At 43.2% G+C, this 20,255-nt stretch overlaps 1 long non-coding RNA gene across 1 annotated transcript in view; it reads left to right on the top strand.

Annotated features, from left to right (window-relative positions):
- The window catches only part of LOC135288970 (uncharacterized), a 35,929-nt gene extending 16,775 nt beyond the window's left edge, over positions 1-19,154 (top strand). The window contains exons 2-3 of the long non-coding RNA XR_010351773.1: positions 14,588-14,659; positions 16,073-19,154. This is a non-coding gene — a long non-coding RNA (uncharacterized LOC135288970). The remainder of the gene's footprint in view (positions 1-14,587; positions 14,660-16,072) is intronic.
- The last annotated feature ends 1,101 nt before the right edge of the window (positions 19,155-20,255 follow it).

Genomic DNA, 20,255 nt, shown 5'->3' with positions numbered 1-20,255 from the left:
AGGGGTGGTTAGCAAAACCCACTCACCCTTCAACAGCCCCATCTGGCCTGTGCGTAAATCTGAAGGGGAATGGAGATTGACGGTGGACTATCGTGCCTTGAATGAAGTGACACCACCACTGAGCGCTGCTGTGCCGGACATGCTGGAACTCCAGTATGAGCTGGAGTCCAAGGCAGCGAAGTGGTATGCCACTATTGATATTGCTAATGCATTTTTCTCCATTCCTCTGGCAGCAGAATGCAGGCCTCAGTTTGCTTTCACCTGGAGGGGCGTGCAGTACACCTGGAACCGACTGCCCCAGGGGTGGAAACACAGTCCCACTATCTGCCATGGACTGATCCAAACTGCATTAGAGGAGGGTGAGGCTCCAGAACATCTGCAATACATCGATGATATCATTGTGTGGGGGAAAACGGCAACAGAAGTGTTTGAGAAAGGAGAGAAAATAATCCAGATTCTCCTGAAAGCCGGCTTTGCCATCAAGAAGAGCAAAGTCAAGGGACCTGCTCGAGAGATCCAGTTCCTTGGAGTGAAGTGGCAAGATGGACGGCGTCAGATTCCCACCGATGTCATCAATAAGATCACAGCTATGTCCCCACCAACCAGCAAAAAGGAAACACAAGCTTTCCTAGGCGCCATAGGGTTTTGGAGAATGCACATTCCGGAGTATAGCCAGATTGTGAGCCCTCTCTACCTGGTCACCCGCAAGAAGAACGATTTCCACTGGGGCCCTGAACAGCAGCAAGCCTTTGCCCAGATCAAGCAGGAGATTGCTCATGCTGTAGCCCTTGGCCCAGTCAGGACAGGACCAGATGTGAAGAACGTGCTCTACACTGCAGCCGGGAACCATGGCCTGTCCTGGAGCCTTTGGCAGAAGGTGCCTGGTGAGACTCGAGGCCGACCATTAGGATTCTGGAGTCGAAGCTATAGAGGGTCTGAAGCCAGCTACACTCCTACAGAGAAGGAAATTTTGGCAGCCTATGAAGGAGTCCAAGCCGCCTCGGAGGTGATTGGCACGGAGGCACAACTCCTCCTGGCACCCCGACTACCAGTGCTGGGGTGGATGTTCAGAGGAAAGACTCCCTCTACCCACCATGCCACCAGTGCAACATGGAGCAAGTGGATTGTTCTCATCACACAGCGTGCCCGTATTGGAAACCTGAATCGACCTGGGATTCTGGAAGTAATTACAAACTGGCCTGAAGGTGAGAATTTTGGTCTCGCTGATGAAGAAGAACAAGAAGTGACACGAGCGGAAGAAGCACCACCATACAACCAACTGCCGGCAGAAGAAACACGGTATGCTCTTTTTACTGATGGTTCTTGCCGCATTGTGGGAATGAAACGGAAGTGGAAAGCAGCTGTATGGAGCCCCACACGACAGGTCGCAGAAGCCACTGAAGGAGAGGGTGGATCAAGCCAACTCGCTGAACTTAAGGCCGTTCAGCTGGCTCTGGACATTGCTGAAAGAGAGAAGTGGCCAAAGCTCTACCTCTACACTGATTCGTGGATGGTAGCCAATGCGCTGTGGGGCTGGCTGGAGAGATGGAAAGGGGCTAACTGGCAGCGTAGAGGAAAGCCAATTTGGGCTGCTGAAGAATGGAAAGATATTGCCACCAGGTTAGAGAAACTACCTGTGAAGGTTCGCCACGTAGATGCCCATGTCCCCAGAAGCAGAGCTAATGAAGAGCAGCAAAACAATCATCAGGTAGATCAGGCTGCGAGGATAGGGGTGTCAAAGATAGACCTAGATTGGGAACACAAGGGAGAGTTATTCCTAGCTCGATGGGCCCATGATGCCTCAGGCCATCAGGGTAGAGATGCCACCTACAAGTGGGCACGAGACCGAGGGGTGGATTTAACCATGGACAGTGTTTCTCAGGTTATCCATGACTGTGAGACGTGTGCTGCCATCAAACAGGCCAAGCGAGTGAAGCCCCTATGGTACGGTGGGCGGTGGTCCAAATACAAGTATGGGGAGGCCTGGCAGATTGATTACATCACACTGCCTCAAACCCGCCAAGGCAAGCGCTACGTGCTCACAATGGTAGAAGCCACCACAGGATGGTTGGAAACCTACCCTGTGTCTCATGCTACCGCCCGTAACACCATCCTGGGCCTTGAAAAGCAGGTCCTTTGGAGGCATGGTACCCCTGAGAGGATTGAGTCAGACAATGGGACTCATTTTAAAAATAATCTTATTAACACCTGGGCTAGGGAACATGGCATTGAGTGGGTATACCACATCCCCTACCATGCACCAGCTGCAGGTAAAGTGGAGAGATGCAATGGATTGTTAAAGACCACCTTGAAGGCATTGGGTGGGGGGTCTCTCAAGAACTGGGAGCAGCATTTAGCCAGGGCCACCTGGTTAGTTAACACTCGAGGTTCCACCAACCGAGCAGGTCCTGCCCAGTCTGAGTCCCTCAATATAGTAGATGGAGATAAAGTCCCAGTGGCCCATGTCAGAGGTTTGTTGGGGAAGACAGTATGGATTAATCCTGCCTCGAGTACAGGCAAACCCATTCGTGGGATTGTCTTTGCTCAAGGACCAGGTTATACCTGGTGGATAATGCAGAAAGATGGGACAACCCGTTGCGTACCTCAGGGAGATCTGATTGTGGGATGATATCATTGTTTGTTAAGCGTGACCACCATTGTCTGTACATTAGATCATACAGACATGAAACAGAAGGAAATATGAAAGTGTCGAAGGTCTGAGCAAGTAAGAATGAAAGAAAACGTGTAAGTGTGGAAGGTTGGAGCAAGTGAGAAGAAAGTTTACATTGTTCAATAACATGTTCACGATATGGGATAAGGGGTGGAATGTCGTGGGGACAGGACATTTTCATGCTTATTATCCCAAATCGTGGTTTCTGTCCCCTGCTCCGTTTGTTGTGTCTATCGTTTTTGTCCTTCCCCCCCCCCCCTGCCTTGGGGCTGGGCTTTTTGCATGCTTGCTTGGCCGGCTGGCTGCTTGCTTGCTCTTCTAGCTTCGCTTCTCTTTCTTTTTTTTCTTGCTTTTTTAGCTCGCTTGTTTTTTTTCGCCATTTTTTTCTTTTTCCCTCCTTTCCCCGGTTTCTGTTGTTCCCTTCCTTCCCCTTTCCCCCCCCCCCCCCCTTTCCCCCCCCGAAGATATCGGACCGGCACCGGGCAAGGGGCTCTGTCCGGGGTCTGCAAGAGAAGCTTCGTACCCTCCGCAGCGAAGAGAGAAACGGCTCGACCCCTTGGACTGGTGAAACATCTGTTGCCATCTCGGGCTATTTCTCTTGTGCTGGGAGTGTTTTTTTGTTGTTCTTTAATAAACAAGCTTTTTCCACTTCCCCTCTGAAGAAATTCTTCCCGAACCCAGTGGTGGGGAGGGGGGAAGGTGCGGAGGGTTTTGTTTCCTATAGGGGGCTCCTTTGGAGATATTTTCCCTAATTTGTCCTAAACCAGTTCACATGCCTTTCCATGCTTTACCTTTCTCCACATTGCCTTGCCTTGCTTTTCCTACCCCTTCCTTGCCTTGCATAGCCTTGTATACTCAGTGTGCCTTCACTTGCCTATTGCTTTCTTGCCAAGCCTTTCCTTGCCTAGCCCTCCCTGTCCCTGCCTGGCCCACCCATCACTGGAATTACCTTGCTACGCCCTGCCTTGCCTACAACTTCTGGGCCTTCTCTTGCCTACCACTCCATTGCCTTGCTTTACTTTCTCCTGACTTATTGAAAGGCGGCTTCCAGCTGGGCTATGCCCAGTGGGCTGCCTTGGCCAGGATAGTTCAGTGGGGCTCAGCACAGCATCCGAATTCCCAAGCAGCTCCCAGCCGCAGACAACCTAAGCAAGCTTAAGTGATTTCAGCTCTTAGTGATTATCAGCTCTTTGTGATTTCAGCTCTTTAGCTTGCTAGGTGCTGCAGTAGCAGATGCCGGGAGGGAGAGGAGAAAGCTGTGTGAGGTTCCGAAGAATTCTTTATTGGTCTACGAAGGTTCTCAGTGACAGCTGTTCTGCCAAACCAGGCAGAAGTAGGGGTTTATATACCTTACAGGGGTTTTGGAAATTGTCCAATAGTAAGGGTCAGGAGAAAGTGACCTATAGGCTTACAGAGAGATAAACAGGGTCCGAAAGGCAGAAGAGAGGGGCTTCTAAGGCCCAGTCATCATGACTTGGCATTTCCTAGCTCAGGCTTCTGACCTCCAAGGAGGCCTTGCAGGCCCTGGGCCTGCTACACTGACTGGTTTTGCCTTGCCTTCTCTACCTCTCCCTTGACTTGCCAAGAATTGCCTACACTTCGATTGCATTGCCTTGCCTGCATGGAAGGCAAGGCAAGGCAAAGGAGCAGTAGGCAGTAATACCAAATGGGTTAATTCAGTTTTTACTGTGCCTGTGAAACTTTTAGCAAAGAAACATGGCATGCAAACACTGTTCTTCCAGCAAGGATGGTGGGAAGATAAGAAGACATCTGTCTCAAGAATGCAGTGATAGACAAAACAAAGGACTGGATCTGGGAACTTGGGGTGGGAGTTCTGGTGATGGATAAATTGTAATATGCATGTAGTGATTGTATATTATCAACACACTTGTAGAATCTGGTGTCCACATAAGATTAAGAGCATCCCCTGCTGGACCTCAGGTCTGAATAAATTATGCCCTCTTTAACACTAAATTAGTGTTAAGGAGTCTTATTTTGATATTTCGGAAATTTGGTGACAAAGATAGAAGCATTCTAAAGCAATACTCACAGAAAACTCATACACTGCAAAACCATTGAGAAAAAACATACACAAATATTAATAAAAATAATTTAAATAGATCAAATTATCTAGCACCTTAATAATACTTAACAAAATTTTAAACACTATATAAACAAAGTTAAGTAGTTGTCCATCCTTCTGAGACTTTTTAGAAAAAAAAAAAGGTAAGATTTACACATCTTGTTATACCCTATTTTGCAGATTTGGAATAAAATCCATGTACCAGCCATTAATGTCAGAACTATGATAATTATGCCAATCAGTTTTCTTTCGATCACATTTAAATTTGGAGTCCATTATGTCATCCAATCAAACATATCTTCTCCTTGATTTTTTTTAATTTCATTAAAGATTTTGGTGCTCATTCTAATTTCTTCCAAATCAGTCTGTATTCTTAGTCTCATCTACGTATACGCAGTAACTGGTGTTGATAACTGTGCACATACCACCTTTGGAAGCCAAAAGCAAATCCAAAGCCATTCAATTTTGTTTAACTACATTTGAAAGGCTGGTAACTTCTTGTTACAAACTGCTAGTTGCATCATTTGTCTGGTTTTCTATTTGTTCAATAATTCCAGATATGTTCACTGGAGCCTTTTCCACTTTGGGTAGTCCTAACCATGGTAAGAATCCTCTCATAAACTTGTAGAATCCAGAGGATCTTTCAACTAAGGGATGTAAATTTAATTTGTGTCTTGTTATAAAAGATTGCAAGTGTCCTCTGGGGAATTCCAATTTATCAATACTATATATTTTTGGCATTATCATTCCAATGGTGCGTATTCCTTGCCATTTAGGGGAGGTAGAGCTTTACTAGCTTGATTTCTGCAAAGCCAGTAATATCCCATATTGTCTGGAATAGGCCACCAACATTTGTCTAAAATGCCTATTCTTGTTACATGAGCAACACTTGGCATAACCCCCTACCATTAGTTCTTGATTGCACTCGGGTAACTCCACTTTTTGATGGGAAGCTACTCCTGGTCTCTTTAGGCATCTGTGAACACAGGAGGTCTCAATGACTGCTATTTCAACTGTCAGGATTTGTTGATCTTTGGAGATTTGGGTTGTTTATCCTTCCAAAAGGAGCATCACTCCAGCTGGAGGAAAACCATTGGAAAATATGTTTGGTGTTGGAAGTCCCATCATATGAATACTTTCATCTGAATGAGTGGGAAACTGAGAACAAATCCAGCAGTTACTGTGGTTTGTTATCACTGTCACAGCCTGCATTAGCTTTAGGTGTGAAATTCTCTTCCAAGGGTCAGGTAGTATTTGCTCTATGTCTTATATTAGAGTGGCCCTTAGGAAAAATGGCATTGCTCTCCTTTCTTTTATAATTGTTAGTTGTAAAGTCTTGTAAGGATGGCTGACAAATCCAACTGTAAACAGCCATGCAACAATATTAAAAGCATTGTTTTTTAAACATAAAAAGATAAACCATTTAATGAGTGTTATTTTAGAGTTTCTGATTCTGTTGCAGCTTTAGCTACAGCAGATTTATTAGTTACTGTGTGGTCCAGTAAGGTTCCTCTGTATCCAGAACTGGCTTTATTCACTTATAGGAGTCCGGGAGTCTCTGTCAGTAGTTTCCACAGCTGTTTAGGTAGTCAGCAGTCCTTTCCACTGATGCTTGAGCAGCTCCTTGTCTCACGTCTGGATATACACCCAGTTTAGTGTCTAGTGAGGATATACTTGAACATCCAAGGTTATTAGAGGAGCTAAAACAACAGAACATACACAATGATAAAGGTATCTTTTCCACAGAGAGTTACAACAGCAATTCTGTCTCTGGCCTCTAGTTGCAAATAAAGCACTATACTCACTACTACATGATGATGGCAATGTACGAGCAGTTTACAAAGCTTCATTGACAAACCTTTGTTTTGCTGAGAGCATAAAATAAACTTGTAGTTTAAGAATGTGTGGAATATCCATCAGGAACTGATTCTGTGTTGGTGGCCATTAGAATCAATAGCCACCGAGGCCATTGGTCCTTGACTGTCCATCAGAATCATAGGTATGATCCCAGTTTGGGGTAATTTGACCATGACTGGTAGACCCACTTTTAGGTGTTGCCTTTTCAGCCCCTAAAAACAAGAGCCAGACCAGGTTAGGTGATAAAATGGGGTTACAGTTTAATTAAGGTCCCTTTAGGTGCACAACACACCAAAATATGTGCTGAAAATGTGCCAACGATTCACGAGTGACACAGGGCAAGTACAGTTTTATAAGTTTAGTAAATTAGCATAATTGACAAGCATCCTCAATTAGAAACACAGATGGTGAAGTAATTCCCCCTCTTGGTTCGACCCCCTTCCTTGCTACTAGGTCTACTTTGTTTATGTCATATACATGAGAACGTGTCTTGGGAAGGAGGCTCAACCTTGGTTCTCAGAAGAAGCAAGATTGGGATAGGGTCTTAGGAATGTATTTTGTACTTCTGTCTAACAAGGTAGAAAAAATGCTAGCTACAAATCTATATAGTTATACAACAATAGGCTACAGAGCTACAAATATATATGAAGAATATATAAAAGCAAAAATCAGTTTGGGATCATTCCCCCCTTTAGAGACTTGACAAGACTCTACCATGTCTAGTTTCTACTCTATATATTTAACCACAGTACTGACTTATACAACCAGCTATCATACAGAAACCAACTATAGCTACAGCTACTATGAACAGTTCTTTTATCCAGGCCCAGTTTGGTAACCATGAAGTGAGTGTATGGAAGATATATTCAAAGTTCAATGAGTCATTTTTGAGAACTACCTTATGTAAAATTTGAATTTACGTCCAAATTTCAACCAAAGCCTTCTTAATTCTTCCACTATGATCCTCATAAGAACAACTGGTGTAAATGACTGTGCACACTCCTCCTTGTGCGGCTAGTAGGAAATTGAGAGCCATTTTGTTTTGCAAAACCACACAAGATAAATAATGGATTTCTTCTTGTAAGGCTGAAATTGCATCTGAAGTTTGCCATTCAATATGTTCAGTAGTGGCTAAGATGTTAACAATTACTCTCTCCAGTTCAGCTACTCACAAAGAAGGAATGAGACCTCTGATTGTACTATGGAAAAGTGTGGGATGCTCAACGAGGGGATTAATTAATCTTTTTGTTCTCCTAATCCATCTATTTGGATCCTCAGTATGATCAAATATTGTTATGTTTGGAAGTACAGCTCCAAGGTCACAGGCCCGATCTCTATCTAAAGGCAAAACTTTCCAGGCCTCATTCTCATATATCCAATATCACCCTCACCCTGACCTGTGTGGGGGAGTTAGTCTCCACAGTGTCTGTGCCATCTTTTTTACAGATTTTGGATTTACTCTTTCTACAAATTTGGTCTTATACAATATAGATGAAGAATGATCTTTTCAGTAGCATTAATGATTGTGCAGGGAACTGTATAGTTTTCCTGATCAATTAGACTGCTCAGGAGATAGGAGGCTGATAGGCCTTATTGACTTGTTCCCACTTTTCAGAATGGTTTGCTTTCATCAAAACACCAAACAGAGGCCAGCTACCATTCCCATCCATGGTTGGCAATTGAGTACAAATCCTAACAAGCTGTTTTTATGAAGAGCTTTGGATATATTTTGGACTACAGTCACATGCAAATTTTGGGACCAAACCTGAGTCATGGTTCCAACTGTGCAGATAACAGGCACAAAAAGAACAATTCAAACCACATCATCCTGATTTATATCAGTCTGTTTTTCTGGTGGTTTCAGGAGCAGAAGCCTTTTTAACTCTGGAGTAGTGAATCCAGAGTCCCTTGCCAGTGACGTTGACTGCAATGAGGGTAGTCAGCAGGACTTGAAATGGTCCTCTCCATTTAGCTTGCATCCATTTAACATACATCCAGTCTCCAGGCTGGAACAGATGAGCAGGTGTGTCCAGTCCTATTGGTCTGGGTAACATGACGAATCTCTGGAGCTTCTGCAAAGTGGAACTTAAAGCCATTAAATACTTTTGTAAGTCAATTTTCCCCCTCATATGAATTTCTCCTGGCATATGTGGAATTTGATATGGCCTGCCACATAATATTTCATAGGGACTTATGTTGCCCCTCCGCCTTGGTTGTATGCATATTCTCAGTAAGGCTATAGCCAAAGCCTGAACCCATGTCATGGACATTTCTTGACAGATCTTACTAATCTGGGTTTTAAGGGCTCCATTCATACGTTCAACTTTGCCACTTGCTTGGGGCCTGTATGGTATGTTCAGGTCCCCAAGCAATTCTCAGAATCCTAACTTCCCTGACCACTGTTGCAATGAAGTGTGGTCCCCTATCTGAGGACAACACAAAAGGAACCCCAAACCTTGGAATTATATGATTGAAAAATACTTTTACCACTTCTTTTGCTGTGTTATTAGGACAGGGGTAAGCTTCAGGCCATCCACTGAAGGTGTTAACCAATACCAATGCGTACCTCTATTCTTCTTTGCATGGTAACTCATCAAAATCTATTTGCCACTAATCTCCAGGTGTTACGTGGAGTCATGGGTTGGAGACACACACACAACACAACACCGAGAGTCATCAGCAAAAAGCAATGAGTTTAATATGGCTGCCCTTTTTATAGGGGTTTTGGATTTCCCAGCATACATAGCTGATTAGATGAGACCTCTCCACCCAGCTCTCTGGCCAGTGGTATATCTGCATCTAAGCTTGAACAGGGTTGGCTGAGGTCTTTGTTATTCTTTTCTAGAATGAGCCAAGTCAGCCAAATTTGATTTGTTATGGCCAGATTTATCTTGTTCAGCTACAGACTAGCTGTGCTGTGACATACAGGGATATCTCCTGCTTTTGTTATTCCTAACACAACTCTTTTGCTTGTGTCAGGGTTGTTTCTACAACAGATTTCACAGTTGCTTGTTATACATTGTACAGCATCTGTCATTCCCCTTCGTATTACTACCTTCCGCAGATGTTTCAAAAGATTTTCTGTCCCTCAATGGGTACTCTCATGCTCTCGCTGTGCTATTTTCTGAAGGAGCAGGGGTGGGACTACAACCTATCCCACTGGGGTGACAGCCCACCTGCTTTCTTTGATTTCAGCCTTAAGGGTCTGTAGAGGTTTTGTATAGGAAGCATTCACAGAAGTGATTCAAAGAGAAAGCTGATATGCCTCTGTGAACACTCATGTAAAAAATCCTGGGAAATCTCTTTTTTTCCCAGTCAGTAAAGAGGTAACAGGGGCCAGGTTGGGTGGCCTTTGCTGTGGGCCCAGGCCTCCTTCCTGGAGTGCCCTCCCCCCTATTGGTTGCTGGGCAGGGAGAGGGGAGTGTGCAGGGGGGCTGAGACTGGGCTGGGCCATGGCTACAATTTCTAACATCTTACTACTACTTAACCCTTCCCTACTGCCAGCCCGGGGCTGAACTGAGTCCACTGGACTCCAAGAACAACACTGGATAGGGCCGGCTTGACCAAGATTCTACCACCATTGAAATTCACCTACAACCACTGGGTAGGGGAGAAGAGAAACCATCCATTTCCCCTGGCTGCAGTTCCCCCTGCAAGCTACAGAACCCGGCCAGGGTCAGGTGACCATCTGTAAGCCCTGGGCAAAATATTAACTCTTTTAGTGCTTCAATCCTCCTTCGAGTGAGATAAAAGAACAAAATGCAAACACAGTAGAGGAGCAACATGAAGACACTGAAGTCAATGAAAAATAAGTCAAATCCCAGATGGGAGGGATGAGGAGATGCCTTGATTTTGGGGTTAAAATCCTCTTGTAAAACTATGGAGAAAATACTCTTTCTTCCTTATAACGCATGAAAGTATGGGGAGATTAAGGTGTTCAAATTGTAGATATCAAGCAAAGGCCTCCATACTAAATAAACAGATGTCAAAGTAGCTGTGATCCTATAAGAAGTTTGAACAGAGAAAGAAGAGTAATGAAAATCTTATACCTCCAAGATGATTTCAAAAATAGATAATGAAAACCTTTATCTTTGAAGAACTCATCTTTAAAACAATACTCTTTCACATTCACATTTTCTGAAAAATCCCTTTGCCCAGGATTTTTCTCCTGGGAAGCTGAGAAGCCTCAGAGAAAAAACAAAACATTTTTTTAATCTCATTTGCTTCTCCTGTGTTTTGCTCCTTTGGAATGTGGTTGGAGATTGTTTAGCAACAGGCGATTGTTTCATTGGTTTTTGGTGTGAGTGTTTTGATTCAATGGCCAATCAGTGCCAAGCTGTGTCAGGACTCTGGAAAAAGGCACGAGTTTTCATTATTATCTTTTTAGCATTCAGTAAGTATCCTTTCTGTATTCTTTAGTATAGTATAGTTTAGTATTCTTTAATATAATATCATAAAATAATAAATTAGACTTCTGAGAACATGGAGTCAGGTTTATCATTCCTTCCTTCATCGGGCCACCCCACAAATACAATAATGCCCCATAAATTAACATGACCCATAAACACAACTGCAAGAAAAGCTTGTGGAAAATGGGAGAAATTTCATAATTACAAACTTTCCCGGGTGGCTGTTATTCATGAAAATTGAAAACCACGAGAGAACTGTTTTCTTGTGGAGAAGTCTCCATAACATAAACAAGAAGGCCTTCTCTACCTAAATAAACTGAAGAAAGACTACTCTAGAAGTAATAAACTGACTAAAATTTTAGGTTTTGTTTCTTTACATTGTCATTAAGAAAGAAAAGGTTGTAAGGGGAGGAAAAGTGTCCTGAAGGCTTTCTTCTGATTCTTATTACTCCTTCTTTTAGTTACTATTAGTAAATTTTTCTTTATACCATTTTAAAGTTTTGAACCTGTTTTACCTTTGTCCTAATCTTACCTCACAAAAAAAGATGAATTCTAGTGAGTACACTAGTAATTAACCAACACTAAACCCACCACACTAATTAGTACATTAACTGAAAAATCTTAAATTGGCAAACTAAAACCACTACAGAAACTCAATTAACTTGTGGTCTCTTTGATCATATTTTGAGGTAAACCCCAACAAATCTAAATCTTTCTGTGGTACCACTGCAAGAATGACTTTTCATGCAACTCTTTTTCTGTTTCATCAGCAAAGCAATTTCCCAGTTTGGGAGTTGTTTTCCCTTTCTGATGACCTCTGCAATGCATAATAGCTACATCTGTATGCTTCTAAATACTCTGCCAGAGTGTGAGGATCTGTTCAGCATGTTTGATTTCATTACCTTGAGTGGTTAGCAGCACTCTCTCCTTCCAGATGACTCCATAGGCATGGACAAGAGTAAAGGCATATTCAGAATCAGTCCATATATTTACCTTTTTTCCTTTGCTCAGTTTTAGAGCTCTTGTCAGTGCAATCAGTTCGGCTTTCTATGATGATACATCTGATGGCAAGGCTTTTGCCTGATTACCTTGTTTGTAGTTGTCACTGCGTAACGTGTCACGATCTGTCCTTGAGGACGAGATTTGTGATGGTCCGTTTTATTGATCTCAGGGTACAAAAAACCAACACAACAAGGGGGTTTTGCAGTGATAATCAAAAAACAAATGTACCTTTATTGAATGACCACAGCAAAATGCGTTAGGGAGAAGGGGAGTGAAGAAAAGGGAAAGAATAAGGACAAAGAGGGGAGGAAAAGAAAGGAGGTGTATAGCTACCAGACGTGGGATGATGAAGTCCTTCGAAGTCCAGTCGACGAAGCCTGTTGTATTCACGTCAGGGGAGATCTCGGAGATACTGGTCAGCTCTAACCTCTATTATAGTCTTTTTTTATTGGGGGAAGGGGACATGTTTTGAAATCGAATCAAATGTAATATAGAATAGTCTACTGAAAAAAGGGTACAAAAAGTAGGCCAGAACCATTGTCTTCTTGGTCCAGTGGTCAGCAAACATCAACTGGCCTCCACACACATAGGGGGTCTCATGTCTTAGTCCTTGAGAGAGAGAGGCTTCTCCCATCTCAGTCCATCTGTCACAGTGGTTGATGTGTGGTAAATGAAGGGTCTTTTTCATGGGGACCACCAAAAGGTCATTCCAGAGAGAAAGTCCAGCCAAGTTGGGAGGTGGGGAAAATTCCAGGACCAGTGTTGCAAAGCAATGCAGGCAAAGGAGGGCACAGTGCCCCTTCTCGGGTGCAGTGTTCCATGGGGTGTGCAAACACACTTGTAGACAACAGTTTGGCTTGGTGGACCAGGCAGACCTGGATTTCAGAACAGAATCTTTCTTTTCCCCGGTGGTCCCGATTTTTGTCTTTTCACGACGATCGGGAGGCAAAGAATGAGGGAAATTTCCGACAGACACAACATGTCATTTGCTTACCATCTCTCATGAAGTTACTTCCCTCTGTGTACTGTTCCGAATCTAGATTTTCTAGAGATGGGTCCTTCACATCTGGTCTGCTGGAATAGGCCTCTTTTATTGTCTGTAATCAGTCATGCCCAGGCACAATTTCAATTAATGTGGAGAACTGTAGGAAAGAAATTTTTGTGCTGTTTCTTCCTGAAGATAAGGAAAGTGACGGAGAAGGAAGACTCGTTCACCAGATGATGGTCTACAAGTCTCGTCTTTATTCCCGAATTGCCAATTATTATACACCTTTTAATTAGCTCATGCATAGTGCAAAATCCCAGCTCACCATTGGCTAATTAGTTATCAGCTATCTACGTGCTGTTTTGGTGCAACTATTACTACTTTCCCAAGCTGTTTTGCTTTACCACCTGTTTTTGTGCATTACTTCATCCTGTGGGACAAGGACACACAGTTTAATTGGAATGGCAACTCCCCTCATTCTCTATCTCGGTCAAATTAATCTCACTGTGACCTTTAGCTCGGAACCAGCTTGTTACAAAGCTCTCAACAGGAAAGCCTCATATCTCTCTCAAGGAAGGTACCAAAGCTATCACCATGACAATGTGAAGAAAGAAAGTTAAAAGATGTGGACTTTAGTTGGCTCACAGAGTGACATGGCTCCTTTTCACCTATTGAGAGTTTTGTTTCTTTTTCATGACCAATGGGCAGTGTATGTGTTTTTTAAGCAAATGTAAATATCCTGTAAAACTATAAAGGCAACATGTTGCTTTAATAAACGGCCCTATACAGCCTTCTGATCGGAGTCTTGGTGCTTGCGCCATGTTGCGCTCTCTAGCGACATCTGGTGGCTGCCTGCCATGATTGCAAGTGGACTGTAAAAAAGGAAAGGAAAAAAAAGCGAGAGAAAAAGTTGAAGGGTACCTGTAAGAGCCTAAATGAGAGATGCGGGACTCCAGGCGGCTTTTCCAAAACGCAGTTTATTCCATGCAAGATGTTAGAGCAGTCCAGGGTCGTGGGCGACAGAGCCTGAGCCTACAGCTGTCAGCTGCAGCTGAAGGCAGGCCTGGAGACCCTTAGCTTAGGTTACAAATGCATTATATCCTTTTCTTTGCCGAGCATCTTAATACAGTAGAACCAATCTATACCTTAACTTTTATCTATAGCCTATCATAACTAATACAATTACCATATTCATGTTAGTATTCTCCAATCACTAAATGTTAGTACATTACAGTTTAAGCTAGAAGTTGTTCTTCAGTTTTCTTGCAGTGGAAAATTCTGAGACCTTTTTTCTACTTGCAACATTTGCTGACTTGTTTGCCTGTGCTATCTTTCTGCCTGGTAAAAACATCTTGTTTGAGGTGGGTTTATCCTTTGTTCTGAGTCATAAAAACCCCCTTCTAACTAACATACCCTTTGCCTCCTTGGTTATCCAGTAAGACTGGCTCAGCAATTCTTTTCTTCTATATCAAAACTTGCTTCCATCTCTATTCCTTCCTCAGCTTCTACATTCAAAAATCTTTCTGCTAAGCATACATATCTGTGAGACTTTCTTGTCAAACTTTCATCCTTCCCAACAGGTACCCTAAAAATGAGTGAAGGCAGCAAGGATGCTGCGGAGGTCCGAACCTAATTCAGACGTCTGATTCGGGGTAAGCGATTGGGAAAAATAATGGGAAATAATTTATCAAGTGAGGAAAAGACTGTTTTGTCCATGTGGAAAGCTTTATTGAAAAGGAAAAATGTTCAAGCTTCTGATTATGCTCTTCATAGTTTACTGATATGGTGTAAATCACAGGACTTTGAAGCTGATGCTGACACTGCCTTCAGTGTCTGGTCATGGAAAAAGGTTGGGAAGAGACTATGGGAAGTGATATCTAAGGGGGGTAAGATGGTTGTCGATTTGGCTACTACCTGGAGACTGTTGTATGAGGCATTAAAGGAATGGAAAGCAGAACAAGATAGAGGGGAGGAATTGGAGGAACAGGAATTGGAGCAAGAAACTGAAGTAGAGGGACAGGAGGAAGATGAGGCTGAGCCTGTCTATGTATCTCCCCCTGAGGAGTCTGCTGCAGTTGCTGTGGAGATTCCCCCAGGGTTTGCTATTGTGAGAATCAAATGGCAGGCTAAGACTGTTCCTCAGTATTCATATCAAAAGACTATGTTAAACCTGTGTATACTTCACCTGCTCAGCAGTTAGTTGAATTGAGTACTAAACCAAAGTATCTTACGCCTGCACAGCAATTAGCCAAAATGGAGTTACAGAAGAAGTGAAGTGAAAAACAGGCTGGGTCATTGGCCCTTCTGTCTCTCCCTGGGCTGTTTGCTCCCCCCTCACCCTCCCGTGCTCCCCCCTCATCCTCCCACGGATCGGCTGCTCCTCCCCCACTCTCTCGTGGTTCGGTTGCTCTGCCCCCCCCACCCCACTTTCCCTTGAGCCGTCTGCCCCTCCTCTGCCCTCCTTTGAATCGTCTGCCTCTGCTCCACCTCCCGTTGAGCTGACTGTCCCCCCTCCTTCCTGAACTAGTTGAACAAATGTAATCTTTAACATTGTGTCCTTCTTTGTCTAGTGATAGTTCTGATTATGAACTGTCGGTTATAAGTACATCTAAAAAGATGCAGGAACCTGTTTCTGTTAGACCTCATAGCAGATCCAGGCCTGCTGTTTCTTGGACTCTGCCTCCCTGCCACGTGGCTGTGACTCCTTGACACCCTTTGCAATTTTGGGAGCATGTGAGAATGTGTTTTAGGTTGACAGAATGAAAGCAGCTGAAGTGGGAGATTGGAATTTGTTAGAGAAAATAGGTCCACCTAAAAGGATGGAGATGGCTGCTGCTGCTGCTGCTTCTGGTGGGCCTGTGGCTTTTCCTGTTTTCAAAGCTGCTCCTAATTTGGGAAAACAAGATAGCCATCAGGTTTTTGCATGGAGGGTTGTGCAGGATCTCCAGTCAAAAGTAGATCAGTATGGTGTTAACTCTTCACAGGTGATGCAAGTGATTAGTGTTTTAAATGCTGATGTACTTGCGCCTTATGATATTGTTCACCTTGCTATGATTCTGTTTCAGCCAGTGCAGTATGGTGTGTTTCAAGCTACCTGGAAACAAATGGTTGAAAGAGTAGCATTGGACAACATGCAGTTACCTCAGCACGATCCACGTAATGCTGTGGGAGTTGATGCCTTGCTGGGCAATGGACTGTTCTCTAACCCAGATTTGCAGGCAAGATGGGACCCCCTGGTTCTAGCACAGGCCCAGCAGCTGGGTATGAGTGCCTTACTTAAAACAATGGAGATGGCAGCTCCTAAACCAAGGTATATTACCATCCAGCAAGGGGTGAAGGAACCTTTTCTGCAGTTTGTGGAGAGGGTTGCTGCAGCCCTTGAGAAGCAAGTAGAAGATGGTAAGTTGAGGCAAATTTTATGCAGACAATTAGCACGGGACAATGCGAATGATGATTGCAGGAGAATTATTGAATCTTTACTGCGAGATCCCTTGCTGTCTGACCTTGTAGTTGCTTGCTCAAAGGTTGGCTCTGTTGAGCATAAAATGGCTGCTTTGGCAACAGTCATGAAGTCTTCACCCAGATGTTCTGCTTGTGAAGAATCAGGGCATGTGAAGACACAATGCCCTCATACTGATGGACAATGTGCACACTCCAACGTAATTTGGACCAGTAAAGTGCCTTGTTATCGTTGTGACAACTTTGATCATATTGCTAAATTTTGTAAAGCACTATCTTTTTCATGTGGTCAACAAGTGCAAACTGGAAGAGGAACATGAAGGGGTGCATGGAGACACAAATACCCCAACGACAATCACGAGCCCTGCCAGCACTGCAAAGCTCTCCATTTGTGACCGATACACAGGGGCCACAAGAGGCTCGGCAGGGATTGCTATACTGGTAGCTGACACAGTGACTATTTTGACAAGAGGTATATGTAAAGTGCTCCTTGATGCCTATGGTCCTATAGGCCAAGGTTTGAGTGCTTTTCTGATGGGAAGATCTAGTAGCACTATTCAAGGTATTAATGTCCATTTAGGTCTTATTGATTCTGATTATGTGGGACAAATTCAGGCTATGGTGTCTGTTAGTGAACCTCCTGTTGTTATTCAAAAAGGTACTTGTATTGCGCAACTTGTTCCTTTTATGAGTTGTGTTCCAACTGTAGTGGACCGGAGTCGTGGCACTGGAGGTTTTGGATCTACAGGACCACCTCAGGTTCTTTGGACTCAAAAGGTGACAGATGACCGTCCGGTAACACAATGTTTGGTCACTGCTAAGGGATGTCACCCAGAAACTACAACAGTATCCGGTTTACTTGACACAGGAACAGATGTAACTATAATTTCACAGTTTGTTTGGCCTCCAACATGGCCCCTCACTCAATCAACCTTTGGAGTTGTTTGGTTTGGTGGGTCAACTGCTGGTGCTTTATCTGCTATTGTGATTACTGTAACACATCCAGAAGGCCAACAAGCTAACATCAGACCTTATGTTACTAATGCTCAACCTAACTTATGGGACCATGACTGCTTAACCCAATGGGGTGTTAAAATTACAATGGATTTTTAGTGGGGGCCACTGGGATGCAGGGCTTTAAACGTCCGGTTGTGTTCTTGATATGGCTGACAGATAAGCCTGTGTGGATTGATCAGTGGCCCCTGCCTACTGAAAAGCTTCTTGCCCTGCAAGGCTTAGTGACAGAACAATTACAAGCTGGACATATTGAAAATTGTGTCACAGTTATCACTTGGAGGATTCAGTCAACGGAAAGGGGAACAACATGATCACTTTACACCATTTGTTTGGTTACATAGAGGTATTTTAACACTGAGTGTTCAGCTAAGGCCTATAATATAGTATATTCACCCCACTACTATTTCTATAAACTATGCAGTACATACTTACAGATTTTGTTATACTGACAAATGTTATGAATAGAAAGTTGTATTTTTTTTAGTTGCAGAGTTAAAAACAAGTCAGACCAGTCAGACCTCTTTAGTTTCACTAATAAAGAGGAGCTCTTCAATTACCTGTTAATGGCCGGTGATTAACCATTGTTCCCCTGATGCTGGCCGCTTGCCAGGGAGAGACACCAGGACAGACCCTCCAAGTACAAAGAGAATAGCATTGACATCAGAGCCAGTATGCAGATGAGAAATGCATTGCGCCCTGAATTTTTACAGTTTTACAGTTTTTACAGGAAAAACCCTTAAAATTACGAGCCAACAAGTGACCTAAGTGACGTCTAAGGATGGGAGCGTAGTCCCGTACCTGCTTGGATCCTTTTTGCTTCTCACCCTAACCTGAAAAGATGCTGATTAAAGAGACGCCCCGGGGTGTTAGACAAAAAAGATAGGAATCTGCTACTCTCCCGTGAGGACAGAATCCCCATCTCTGTCTGCAGACCAGCGGACAAAGCTGCATCATCCTCCTTCTCCGTGCCACACCTGGGAGCAGCGGCGGCGTGGGCGTGACCCGTCGATTTCTCCCCACCTGAGCTGATTCTTCTTAATAAAGGCATTAAAAAGGAGAAAGATCTCCTGCCCATTTATTTCAACAAACAGCTAAATAAAGGCATACATGATATTATATCTGAATACTTATGCTCAATGCAAAAACTAATATATAAATGCAAAAGCCAATATCATATTGCAGCTCTCTTTTTTAACAGTTCCTCCCCTTTTTCCTTCTTACTGCATTTGGCTTGAGCTACTACTTTTGAACTTCTATATTCTTGCCATATTGATACTTTTCATAGATTCTACATGCTTTTCCTAAGCTTCTGCCGTCTTTTGCCCTTCTTAATACCATAATGTTTTGTTTTCCCCCTACGGTTCCCAGTTCTGGATTGGTGGGGACTGTCATCACTTGCATGATTTGAACCACATAGAGAATTAATCGGATTAGGCATGGGATTAAACATGGATGGAAAATCAGGCTCGTTATTCCACATAACACTACAAATCCCACTTTCTTCCACCAGGTTATTCCAAAGAAGTTTTCTAACCATCCTTTATTCATTATAGATTCCCATTTCTGGATGGGTACATGGGCTATTTTCCAGATGTTTTTAGCTATATCCAAAACTGCAGCCCCATTATCATCAATTTGTAAGCAACAATTGGATATGTTAAATTTATTCAAACCCCCATTATTCTGCTAATAAATAGTCCAGAGCTAACTGATTTTTATATACAGCAGCTCTGGTTTGTCTTTGTTGACTGACTATTAATTCCATGGCCCCAGCTGTTTCATTGGTTATGATTTCCACAACTGCTTGGAGTCGTATGATGTGATTTAGCATATAAATTGGGGTTTGATATCGTGGCATGGCGTCCGCGTTGAGGTAATAATTAGCATTGACTCCATGATTCCAGAAGGCTGATCAATCGCTTTATTATACTATACTATACTTATTAAGACAGACAAGATTGGTCAATTGAATCCAAACATCATCACCAGTGGCCAATTAAGAAATCACCCTTTGGTAAACAAATCTCCATAACACATTCCACATGTGCACAACAACAGGTGCAGCAAGTAAAGATAAGAATTGTTTATCATTCTTTTCCCTGATCTTCTCACAGCGTTCTCCAGGACAATGCCTGGGAAAGTTGTGCCTGCTGCTCTCTGTGGAGAGAGCTGCGGCCACAGTTCAATATCCCCAACTCCCATCTTGTGCCCAGGTAGCTGGACCATATGTCTGTATTATTCATTCATGAGGCCACTCCTCATTGCCCCACTTTTGGTGCTCTCCAATTTCTCCAAGTAGTTCCCTTTTGTTTCTCTTTAAGGCATCGTATACTGGGATTCCCAAATTATTGCTGTCTTGGTTTGGCAGTAGGAAAAGTCCTGGTTGTATAATTCCTAGAGTACAGCTTCTTTTCCAAGTTTTGGATAAGCCCTTTTCCCACATATCCAGAACAAGCCATCTGGTGCTTTCCAGTACTCTTTTCTTATGTCATTCATGTTTTCCCAATTTTTAGATATTTCAGGGATCCTGTAATAGGGATTTTTCCCAGGGTCATTACGTAAGAAAAAGTTCAATTATCTTTTCATATCTACAATTCTTTTTCTTCTTTTGGACCCAATATGGTGTGTGTTTTTTTTAGGAATCCACCATGTGAAGGTTCCATTATAAACTTTATATATTTTACAGGAGGTCTGTCCTACATTGTCTAAGAATTCTTTTCCCATACACCAGAGGCACTCCTCTCCAATTATTTCTGAACTTAATATCCATCC

This window comes from Passer domesticus, chromosome W, assembly GCF_036417665.1.
Source record: "Passer domesticus isolate bPasDom1 chromosome W, bPasDom1.hap1, whole genome shotgun sequence".
NCBI lineage: Eukaryota > Metazoa > Chordata > Aves > Passeriformes > Passeridae > Passer > Passer domesticus.
Note: the sequence above shows the minus strand (reverse complement) of the source record. Positions and strands in the feature narration are given on the sequence as shown.